The sequence below is a fragment of the Onychostruthus taczanowskii genome, unplaced genomic scaffold, assembly GCF_017590055.1.
Source record: "Onychostruthus taczanowskii isolate IOZ18803 unplaced genomic scaffold, ASM1759005v1 scaffold22, whole genome shotgun sequence".
Taxonomy (NCBI): Eukaryota; Metazoa; Chordata; class Aves; order Passeriformes; family Passeridae; genus Onychostruthus; species Onychostruthus taczanowskii.
Window position 1 is genome coordinate 5,978,102 of NW_024499462.1, and position 13,036 is coordinate 5,991,137.

Genomic DNA, 13,036 nt, shown 5'->3' on the forward strand with positions numbered 1-13,036 from the left:
TAGGTACTGTTAAGAAAAATAGCTTACTTTTGTGCTTTTTCCATTTTCCTACAAAATTAACTGTCCTTCCTCAAAGACTGAACGATAGTGAAATGAAAAGAGGATAAGTAAGAGAATGGAATGAATGAGAGATACAACTTGGGAAAATGGGAAGGAATGAAGGGTGGGAGGAAAAAGAAAAGATTGGGATAAGAAGAACAGAGTAAGGTGAAAAAGGTGACAAAATAAGTAGTTCATCACTAAGGCAATATTTATAGTGGAACAAGAACAGTATAAGCTGGGTAAATGAACTCTTGAACTATCAAACTTTCACAGAACACCATTTAAATAGTAATGAGTGTAATATTAGGAGGCCACCTTACTGTTAATTTTTTCCAGTTACACTCAATTTCCCAGCAGGACTCCAATCCCTAGGATGACATCTTCTGCACTGGTAGATCAGCATGTACAATACTATATGAAGTTATTCTTTGTTTCCTGTACAAACTCCTGAAAGAACCCAACCCCTCCAATGTCTGCCATTATGGGATTTACCACATGGTCGGGGTGACTGAGAACTCACCTCAGAGTTTTGCTTTTACCAGAGTGTCCCTTAGTCTAACACAGTGGGCTCTGGTCAGACCTGCAGTGATGGAATGCTCTTAATTTTTTACTTGTTTAGCAAGGTTATGTGCTCATTAGTGAAATGAACATATTAATATTCACTTTCCTGGCCAACCAAAGGGCTGTTAAAAGTAGTTATGCCTAAACCTACCATATGCATAAACAAAATTAAAATCAACATGACTTAGTATATGCTTTAGTTTGTTACCATAAGCTTTTTAGCATTATGAGGTTTGATAGAGGTTAAGGGATCCCAGTTATGTTATCACACTGGTTCTTACAGACCTTCTGCAATCTTATTTTATACCTTTTAATCTATGTCTGGAAACATGCCCAGTTTTTGAAAATAGTTTTATTAATAGAATTTGCATTAGCTGTGATTTAACTTAATTTGCTTTTTCCAGATAGTTTAGTTTTTAACTTGCCTTTCAAGGAAGTGACAACTTCTGGCATGAAAAGAAAGGACCAGAGGCATAAGACAAAGGGAAGAAAACTAGTAGTGGGGTCTGAAGTTACTGAAAATCTTTAGAATGAGGTGGGAAGTAACATGATCAGAATTTGCATTAAATTTTGGAAGTCTCAAAGGTCTGCTGGTTGCTTTAAAAAAATTTGATACAGAATTTCAGAATTCATTTTCTCTGTAAAACTAGCTTTGGTTTTCCTCCTTTGTGGGTGGTGACAATGAGAAAGATACCCCTTCCCTTTTTCTTTGTGTGCTATTCATTGATAGGAATATCAGTCTTTTGGTGAGCAAAACCCGCAAGAGACCTTTTCCATCTGCTTCGGGCATTCGAAGGCCATTCCTGTCTGAGTACAGTTGTTCTTCAGAGGAACTTCCCTTTTTTGAAGAGATGATTCCTGTGACAGATTTGCTGTACAAATTTGTAATCCTCTCACATAAATGTTGAAATCATTAGTAAGATCAAAATATTTCATGTCAATAAGTATTTCTTATGCAAGATACACTTGATTTGACTTATTAGACTTATAACATTTGTATTTCCTTGCTTCCCATATTAACATCTGGTGCTGGTTAGTGCTTTACTAAAAAGTTTCTTAATTGTTGTCCCTTAGCAAAAGACAGTTCAACTAGTTATTTTTTTATTGATGTATCCTGAAAAAACCCCTGAATATCCTCTCATAACCTTTTTGAAACAAAGATATTTTTAGTTTAAAAGCTCCAGGCAAAAAATATTGAAAGGGACCTATCAAGAGCCTTATTTTGACAGTTCACTTATTGGAAAAAATAAAACAGAATATGCTTTTCATATCACTTGAAGATGTAATATTGGGTTTTGCACAGGCAAGACCCATCCTCTGACTAGGGCTAATATCAATGTTCATGCAGGTTGCTTTTAGTAAGTAAGCCTCCCACACCACTAATGACTTCAGTTCCATTAGTCTGCTATGCATTATTGATTAGTGCTGTAAGTAGACTTATTTCTGTTCCTAGAGAGTAAAGGATTGGCACCTCTGTTTGATGAATGTTACCTTAGTGCTGCTTCGGTCAGTTCTGTGCTGACTCCTTCCCTTCCTCTGCTCTTGTCTGTCCCATTTCTTATGTTTTTTCCTAATACTTAAATGTTAGGTGCTTTCCATCTACCTTCTCTGTAAAAGAAATTTGCACTAAACTTTGGAAAGTATAAAGTAGTACAGAAATGAGAAACTCATGCATGTGCAGCAATGTTTTTTTCAAAGCTAACAGGGTGATGTTTCATTTGTGCTGCTCCTTCCAGAGCCTGACTCTGCCCATGGCTGCTCTGCTCCCCAGGGATCAGGGCTGCTGCTGGCACTGTGCAGGCTCTTCACTCATTGAAGCAGCTCCTTATCCCACCACTCCCAGGTTCCAGAGTCTCTGTAGTTCCCAGCTACATGGGGTAACTTGGTGCTGGATTTCTCCTGATTCATCCAGGGCAATACAGTGTACTTTGTGTTTGTGACCAAGCCCCATAAACCCAGATCCAGCTCTCCAATCTATTGAATTCAAAGACTATGAACTTTGGCTCCTTTTATCTTTTTAACTAGTAACTTATTACACTGTATGTGTTCTTCTAGCTATCATTTAGTCTGCAATTTTGAATTGCTTTATATGTTGAATACCTAAACTTCAGTCATCAGCACCTCTGTTCAGTACAAGCTATATATCTTTGGCTGTTTTCTGCATACTGTTCCACAGCTGTCTGATGGCTTATGTCCCTTGAGACTACAGACATTTTACTCTTTAACAGAGTATGTAGCTCATCACCTGCCCTTTTAAGTCCCTCACTATTTGTGTTGTACAGCTATAATAATTTGACTTCATATTTTGCTGTCAGCACTGATAATCTACACCATATTTCAAAGTCAGGGGGTTTTAAGTACTTACATGGTATTTTGGGGAAATCCTACTTAATATCAGGTTATCAAATGTCTGTGAGGTTCAGTCATTCAAGTTAATTCTCATTTTTTAGAATGTATCACCTCCATCAGCTGTGGGACAGAAACACAAACATCACGTGCCTGTGTAAATTGAGACTTAGGACTTTCATATAGAAGCTAGTGCAGGTGATTGTAAAATAAGAGTAACAGAAGTTTTAAATGTACCTGGTTTCATGTGTGTGGGTGGTGTTTTTCCTGTTAGACCTGTCATCTAATAGCCATTATTTTTCTGTAAGGAGACAGAGGGAAGCATGTATTAAATGGAGCAGAAATTTCTTCAGGTGGCAACAGGTGGTTAAGAAAGTTTTCCTTCCTGTGAAGGAAAAATATTTAAATTAATTTAAATAAGCTGAGTAATTTCTATCTTTTGGTAAATAAATAAGTTGCATCCTGAATTTAAACAGTGTCAACCTTCTGCCTCATGCAATTTTAATTGTAAGAAAACAAATTGCAAATTGTTCCTCCGAGTTCAGTTAGGTAAGTACCCTGCACAAAAGATCACCAGCATCTTTGACTCCTACATATGTATTTTCAGAAAAGTACCTAAAGGGCCCTCACAATAAATATATACGTCATGTTCCAGAACCAGGGTTCCATAATGCTCATGCACAGATGATCATTAAAGGACTAAAATACTCATGAGCCACTATGAGTGGCTCTTTCTCCTACATCCACAACTCCACTGGCTACCAAAAATTAAGAGCCTGGTCCCAGTGGAATAGCTGGAGAAGGAAAAATAGTCTCTCTGAAGTCTCCCCTTCATTATTTTTCTATGGTCAGTGAATCATGATGAGTGTTTTATTGCTGTAATTTCAATAAGCAAAGGTAAGAAATTCAGAAGCACCATAAAAGTACAGGAAAAGCCTGAGAAACAGCAGCAATTAGAAACTATTCCCATGTTTGTATTGCATTACTGTGTTAGCTTCTTAGTTCTATTCAGCCTCTTCATTCTTAGGTCTAATTCTTATACAAAAACCATGTTCCTAAATCTTCAGGTAGTCTGGGTGCTTCAGTTGCAGGCACTTTTCTGGAATGTGAATCTCAGCTCTGATCATCAAACCTTGAAAAGCTGAGCTTTTAATAAGACTATCTGGAACATTAAAAAAATAAATTGTTTCATTAAAATTGGTGAAGCAAGTATTCATTTTAAGAGGAATAATTTCTCTTCCAATAATTAGAAGAAAGGAAGGAAAGGGAGTTTGGGTCTCAGCTGGTTCATTCTGGCAACTCTTTTGAAAGGCACTTGCATATCATGAAGAGAGTTGCTAAGCTGAGCTGAAAACTGGTTTTGTAGTATGACTGTGTTTTAAATTATACAAAGCCTTCCAGGAGAGGCTGTGTTAGCTTTCAGATTTCTGTGCTTTTGCTCAAGCTAAAGAGCAATTTAGCTTGGACCAAAATAACTTCATGGTTCAGACTGCAGTCTTTCTTTTCCCAGACTTCTACACTGACAACTTGAAACTACATTCCTACCTACACCCTGAATCCTTTTACAAACCCACAAAAGCTCCATCAATGTTTGAGTTAGGTCACTGAAATATGGGTTGAGAAGCATAGATTTGCTGAGCTGCATGCTGTTTGAGGCTGAAAGAGTATTTTGGCGAAATCTCTCTGTATTCTTGCACTCTTTCCTGGCATGCTGCTTTCAGTCACTGGATGTGGAGTTTGACACCTTTGGACTGACTCATAATGGCCACTCTCATACTCTACTGATTATGCTCAGAAAATAGGTCTGAGTTACTTTGGTATTGAACTCAAGAATGCTGCCATGAGGGTTTTTTTGTTCATGGACTAAGCAACCATTATCATTGTTGCCTTGTTTGCAGTATGCCAGAGCAGGCTGAGATCTCTGCAGTTGTCTAATGATGGTAACAAGTTTCAATTGTTGCCCAAGGAAGTTTCTTTCTGAACTGAGAGATAAACAGCCCTGCACTCTCACGCTAAAAGAAATCCAAGAAAGTAACTGTTCCACAAGTCAATGAATTTGAAAACAAAGAGACTTTGTGGGCTTTTAAGTATGTCCATGGTCAGGAATATAATAGCAAAAGTTTGTCCTGATTGCCTGGTTAGGATGTTTTGAACTTCATTTAAATTTGTGAAGACAGAAGTGACTGTATTTCTGTTTACCTCTTCTCCCTGACTATTAGTTATTATAAATGAACACTAAAAAAGTAGGATTTTCATCTCCTGAGTCATAGGCAGCAGCAATGCATTTGTTTAGTAAAATATATATGCATTAAGGGCAAAGGCTTAACTTTTTGGCTGGATAGAGTTTTGTTTTCCTGTGGGGAACAAGAGAGGATAAGAATAATTATTAAATTACATTTTGTAACTGAGGCTGCAAGAAGGGGTAGAAACACACAAAGAAAATATTTTTGTGATCAGGAAGAAATGCCTCTTAAATGTCCATTTTTTGTTGAGGTGTTCTGTGGTCTTAAGTTTCATTACTGAAACTCTGCTTAGAAAAGAGCACATTAATTTTTCTCCCTAGGAAGTGAAGTAGCTGAGTCATTCACTGGAAGTGAGATAAGGCCTGTCTAAATCTGATGATAATGAATCCACTTGTTTATTACACCGGGAGAGGTCAGTCACTTCCTACTGGTGACATCCTTTCAGTTTGTACAAGAGAGAAACTGCATGGTTGTGTGCATAATCACTCAAGTATCCTGGGGACTCAAGCCCATATTCAAGGCTTGATGTTGTAAGTGTGTTTTTGTTTTTCAAGCACATTTGTAGCCATCTGAAAGAGCAGAAAGAGTGTAGTGCCCAGCTTTCACTATCATGTATGTGAATTTCAGGATATTATTTCGGTGAAAATTTCTTACAGTAAGTACAGATGACATGCTTGACTATGTTTGTCTGCTGTGTAGCAAAATTATCACCCAATTATGTTTTTGTGGTTTGCAACATCATCTGCAAGTCATGAGCAGGAATGCCAGTTCTGAAGGGAGTAGGCAGAATCATAAAATTAAAGTAAGAAACTGCAGTGTGACTTTCCAAGCATTGGTGCCAGTATTTATCACTTCATACAGGTTTGCTTTTGAGATGTGTGTTTATTCAGAAGGCATACTCTTTTGCTTTTTAAACTCTAAAAAACATTTTTAGCTGTCCACATTTTTATTGAAACAGAACACTGACATTTTCTTGTAGTCACACTGAATTATTCACAAGTTCACCCAAAAAATTAAGCTGAGTATATTTGTTAAGCGAATTCATGGCATTACCAGAAAATGGAAGTCCTACTACATTTGCATTGCTCTAATACTTATTAGAAATGTTAGGCAAGTCAAAACACGATCCCAGCGTGGAATAAAAAGTCTCTGCTCCAAAGAGCTTGTTATCAAAGTACAAGGAGACGAGAAATGGAGGTGTACTGGCAAGAGAGAGGCAGATAAAATCAGACACTACAGATCAGTGGTGTCAACATGGCCAGCAGGCTGCGTGTGCCTGCAGCCCAGCTATTGTCAATGTCGTTTGTTGCCACTGCCACCAGCATGCAGAACTGCATGGAGACAAGCAAATCACATGTGGTGGAAACTGTTTGGGGAATGATGGAAATGGGCATCACTGGCTGACAGGATGTGAGAGAGCTGGCAAGGCAGAGCTGTCTGAAAGATGATAGCTAAGGTGGAGCTAGAGAATCTATCAAGGCTTTTAAAAGTGAAAACCAGAATATATATTGGATTTGAGAAAAAAGAAGGGTGGAGGGTTGTCAAAGAAGGGGATGCAGGGCAACAGCAGCTAAAGAAGGGAGCTGGGAGAGGACAGGATCAAAATGAAAGAGGCTTAGACTAAGCTGTACAGAGTCTCACTTGCACACTTGCATCCTGTCTGCACACTTGTGATAACTGTCCTGTACTTTCCATTAATTAAGGTTGGAGTCAAAGGATGTCATAGCAACTGAAACAGAAGTCATTGAGGATCCAGAGGAGGCATTTATTAGAGTAGGTATTAATAAAGGCCAAACAAAGAAGAATGTGTTCATTTAGAGGCCTTGTGTGGACACTTGGGAAGTCAGAGTCCACGGGATAACAGGCTGGATGACAGCCCTAGCAGAAGAGTTTATAAAGAAACAGACATATGGCTTTACACTTCTGTACACTGAGAACCTCTGACAGTATATCTACACTGCATTCTGCTCTAGCTTAAGCATTAGGTCTGTTTGATTTCAGACTTTGTGTGAAAAGTTTCAAGTTGCAGCAGGGACAAACTCCTCATAATGTCTCTGTTCTCAGTGGCCATTAGAGAATCCTACCCAAATCTTTTACACACTTGCAGCTGAAGCAGAATTTGGTGCAGGCTACTGCTGGCTCTTTTGTCTTGTGTAGGACACTGAAGCTTCTTACAGACTCACCTAAAATATTCTCTGGCAATTTTAATTTCACTTGCTCACAGGCTCTTTTCAGAAACAATTGAAATACAAGATTTTGGCAATTCGCTGATGTGAGTGGTCTGTTTCTTCAATTTCTTCTCCAGTTTCTGAAAGCACTGGGCACAGTGCAGTCTAGAACAGCAAAACAGGGCATCTGCAATGGCTGGGAGCTGCTGAGACTTGAGATGCCTGCTGCTTATTAGTGCACCAACAGAATTTTCTCCCACCAGTGACCTGACAATTGTGGTTTGCTTTTTGTTATCTACATAACCACTGATGGTATTTCTTGAAGTGATAAGATTTCTTTCACAGAGATGTTGTAAGACAAAATTTGTGCGGCAGAAAAAGTAATTGTATAGCCATCAGGGCAGCAAATGTATTCTCTGCAGATAATTTGTGGGCAATAGTGCTATTATCTAAGGAGGAAAATTATAATTATTTAATACAAAGTGATATCACACTTTGTTTGCCCTCTGGTTATCATGAACATTTATTTCTCAAATATCAGGGTTTAAATTATGATTGCTGGGTAGATAAGAATTGCTTCATAGTGTTCATCTTTCCTTAGTCTATTCATCAGAGATCTCTCTCCATTACTGTCCTCTGTCTTACTTGGCAAGATATTTCTGTAGCCCCTCCCACAAGACGCTCAAGCCACTGAGTTCTGTAAATTTCAGAGGTAACTACCACAGAAGCAGATGGGAGTAAAAAAACCAACCATCAAAAACCCAACAGTCCCAGTAGTTCTTCCTGTAAGGAGTACAAGTTCTCTGCCAGTGCTGACCAAATCCTGGCACTGCTGTCTGCCACGGGCCCTGTGTGCACCTCTAGTGGCAGCCAGCATTTCAGTAGGGGGAAAATGCTTGACACAATTTCTCTGAAATTTTATTTCTCACCCCTTCCCTGTCAATAATCCTCCTCTTATTGGCATAGTATAGTAGCTGGGAAACACACAATTCTGCTGTATCTCTGCATGAGCAAATCTTTCATAATGGCTGCTTTCAGCAAAAATTACAAAGCAGCTTCGACACCACCATATGCTGATCCCACATTTCAGCTCACTGTAGACTGACTTGCATGTGATAGAGACATGGTTTACTAAGGGGCAAGGGACATTTCCTTTAAGTTTTGTACCTAATTATTGACAAAAAGATGGGGCATTTTTCTGCAATGATACAGCAGCTTTTCAATTGTTTTTTAAATATGATTTCTCCCTGCCAACAGTAGGCACTAAGCTGCACCAGCATAATCAGCTTTAATTCACACATGTGAGAAGGTGAGAGCTCTTATTTGAGAACTAGAAGTAGGGAACTTCTAGCTGAAACTGTTTGAAAAGAGTTTGGCTAACCAGAGTTCCTTGGAGAAGGGTAGGCTTTGCAAAGAGGTTAAGCCATATGAGGCAGGGAAGGATGAATCTGAGGGCTCGCTCCACAAATCAGGGTTAAGAGGCGTTTTTTGGAGGCACTGCAAATCCAGCTTGGCTGGTTTTGAGAACTCATTGTGCAACTACTTTGTATTCGGATTCTGTGAGGAAGGACAAGAGGGAACAGAGGTGGGCTGACCTTTTCAAGCTAGCTGCCCTTGAAGCCATGAACCCCCAGAGGAAGCTGGAAGCAAAACTGGGGGCACTCAGGTAGAGAAGCTGCTGGAGTGTGCCTTGCCATAGATTTGTAGCCTAATGCCATTTACAGGGCTACCTTCAAACTGTTGGAGAGATCACTGATGGAATCTTTTCATCTCAGTGGAAAAGAGTTTGGTTTTGCTAAGTATTAGAAAAAAAATCTTGTGTTTGAAGGGACTATTCTAAACCATCCTTTCTGGTCTGGCCCTTCTGTACTTGGCCCAGCCTTGGGATTCTCCCTCTCATGCTGTGGGGCTAAACAGTCCAGAGTTAGAGCTTGCTGGCTGCACCCTAGAGTTTGTGTCTTTGCTGTTCCCCATAGATCTTGACTACCCTACTAAATTAGAACTACCCATGAGGTGAATTATTCACTTCTATAGCACAATAGAAATCATGCTGATTTGATTTACTGTTTTCTATTTTGTCTGTTGATCTTTGAGGAGTCGCAAGAGTATGCTCCCATGAAAGGCCATACAGAACTTTGCATCCAGTTTAACAATTGTATTTACTAAGGGTCTTCTTGCTTCCTGTCCCCTTGCCAAGTTGCTGCAGGAATGAAGAACTAAATTTAATTTTTATGATTAATACAGCACACAGAAGATATATATTACACAACTCTCTCCCTGTCTTGTTATTTGGGGTGCCAAAAATTGCAGTGCACGCTCTGAGAACAGCTAAGAAGTGGGAGAGCTCCCCTCTGACAGATCTTAGCTGTTAAAAGGCAAAAAGAACACAGACGGTTGAAACCAGAGTTTTGTGTAAAACGAGCAACCAGTTTTCACCTGCATATCTAAGCAGATATATTTGTTGCAGGTACCAGTAAAAAAATAGGGCCTAAAAATGCTTCTGAGAGAAACATGTTTTCAGGTGTTGCAGCCACTGAGAAGCAATACTAAATGAGATACCCAGGGCTCACACTATCCAGGGGGAGCTATGAGGGGAAGGCTGCTGTGGACTCAGATTTTATAGTGTTTTTGCCTTTTGAAAGGCACATACTGCAAATAAATGGACACTCAAATGAAAAATTGATGGTTCTTCCCTTTATCCTCACTTATAGGATTACCTAGCATGTCAAGAGGGCAAGCAGAGCATATTTTGAGCACTGAGAACTGTCTTCCCCAAGATATTTTCAGGAATTGTTGCTATTATTCCCCACATCACAATCAGGAAAAAAATACAATCACTCAACTTATTAACAATACCAAACAACTTTGTTTTGTGATTGCCTCCTTTGTGGTAACTCAAATCCCAGATCTGTGTCCGCACTCAAAGAAAAGTGGGACTTCACCTTTCCCATTTCTGAGTAGTCTCTTCTTCTTTCCTTATGCTGGCCTTGAAAACCTAGGTGATCTTTCAGAAAGTTTAAAGAAGCCCAGGTGAACCTTCTTAAAGGTGCCTCAAAGTCATTAATGCCTAGCTGACCATGCCCTGGTCTTTTAACTCTCCCAGCATTTCCCAAAAGCAGTCTGTTTATCTTGTAGGCAGCAGATTACCTGTTCTTGCAGTGCACTCTATTCCTGGAGATGAGCTAACACCTAATTCCCCCCCCACAGCACCCAGCCAAAGAAGAGGAAAATGAGTTCTTCTCCAATTATTGTGAAAGAAATCTTATACTCATTTGAACTTTAATTAAATTTTATCCAGACATTGTCTTCCCCTTTTTCTATTAGACAATTTTCTCAGTTTCCTGGAAGGGTCCCAGAGTCTGTGGTCTTTCTGCTATTTTTACCTGTAATTTATAAAAAACTGTGAACAGAAATAAATTATCAGCAGCAAGAGGTTGCCTTGGGTCTGTTTGAGCTGGAGCTCACTTTGACACTTCTACCCTCCCTGAGCTGTGCCGTGCTGGTACTTAGGAAGGTGCTGCTCACATCCCAGTGCTTTGGCTCTGCCTGAGCAGTGCTGGCACTGCAGCAATGCTGCCTCTCCAGCATTCCCCCCTTGCCTGTGGGCTGGGAGTGAGCAAAATCTTGGCAGGGGCCATTGACAGGACAGCAGATCCAACTGACCAAAGGGCTATTCCATGTCATTCTGATGTCTGCTCAGCAAGGAAAACTAAGAGAAAGGAGGATGCAGGAGGCATTTGTTATGACAGTGTTTGTTTTCTGTGGTAATTGCTGTGCCTGCTGAGGCCCTGCTTCCTGGGTATTGGCTGGCCAACACCTGCTGACGGGAAGTAGAGAATAAGTATTTTTCCTCTGCTTTCATGCACAATCTTTTTTTTTTTTTTTTTTTTAATTAAACTGCCATTATCTTGTGCCACAGGTTTTTTTCTATCTTATTTTGTCCTTCCCTCCTCATCCTGCTGAAGATGAGGGAGGGATGGAGTAGCTTAGTAGGCAGCTGGGATCCATCCAAAAACAGGACTCTCAAGGTGGGAAGGCTGCTCTCACCATAGTTTAATGTGACAATTCTGAGAGATTAATACTAGGCAGCTTTTCCTTTCTCTAGAACTTACTGGAGGGCAATTCAGACCTGGGCCCTAAGCCAGGTGAACTTTCTGCATGTTTCACACACTGAACTTGTGGCAGAAATGTTGGAAAGCTTTAGAATGAGCTGATGCCTTTGGAAAGTACCTGGAGTCATAAACTGATATGTTTTCTCCATTAGGCTTCCCAGAAATACAACAGAGGTAAGCTTTTGGTAGAGAATAAACAAGAGAAAGAGAGAGAGGCCAAATTTCCCTCCTGATCCGCAAGTCCAGTGTGATGATTAACTTCAAGTGAAATAGTCTTAACTGTAGAGAAAAACAATTATTGCTCAACAGAATACTTAGAACTGTTCTCTCTGGTTTAACACTGCATATAAAGCAAAGAAAACCTGAAAGAAAAATGTTTTGTGAGTGATTTGCTACATGGTTTTGCCTGATTCCCTAAGCCCTAGGGACAGAGAATGAGACATCTCATACTTCAAACCTCACACAGTTGTAGGATGATTCCTCTCCTTCCATGGAACTGGAGTCATACCACATAAAACAGGGCAGCTGAATTGCCTCTAGCAATTTGCCATAATAAAGGATCACACAACTACCATCATATGAGAACATCTCCACTGGCCATGAATCTGACAGTTTGCCTGGCTTGCAAGAGCCTAGCATTCAGAGAAGCAGAGTCCTAAGGCTAAGGAAGGACACCAAATGAGTAGCCCTCTTTGGACTAGCATCTGCTTCCCAGAAACTTTCTTTCTCTCCTTTACACTGTATATTCTTTCATAATATGCTCTCAGCAACTGCTGAACTAATCAAAGTAATCTCTCTGCAAAGGCATGTACATCAACACGAAATCTAATGAAGCAGGAAGACAGCTTCTATAATGTCTAACTTACTTTAAAAGATATATATTTATTCTGTGATTTGATTACTCTGCCAATCATATTACGGGCTCCCCTAAACTGCCAAAAAAGTTGGTGCTTCCAGATTAACTGGAAACAAAGTATTTTCAGTGCATTAACTCATTGTTAAGATAAGAGGAAATAAGGAAGAAAAAGTGTCATTTGTCTTCCAGGGAAAAGGAGAACTTTATGTACAAGCTGTGTGTAAACAGATTGAGTGTTGGCATTGTCCAAAACTAAGACATAAAGCAGACAACCAAGAGGATCTAAGCAATGAAAATGAGAATGTCAAGTCAAAGATCACATCTGATCTAGTATTTATGCTTGTCTTGAAGATTGCATGTCTGAAACTTTGTCTTATCAGTTTGACAAGATCAGGATGTAACTGCGCAACTCCTTTGCGTACAGAGTTCACCCATGGGGGACCTACCATTGCCTCATTCCTCTGCACGTCGATCATTTCTGTACTTTCTGCTCTACTCCTCGACAAACTTCATTTGAAGATAGTACAAGCCTTTGCCATTTCACATGGTGCTTTCTGTAATGACATCTCCTGACTAGTAGTAAAATGCTAAATTTTTTTCCGAAAAGGTCCTGTCCCCCAAAATGTCCATTGTTTGCTGCAGCATCCTTATGGTGCAAGCACTGTGCATGCACAGAGGGGTGGATTTGGAGTTCACATTAACAGTCTT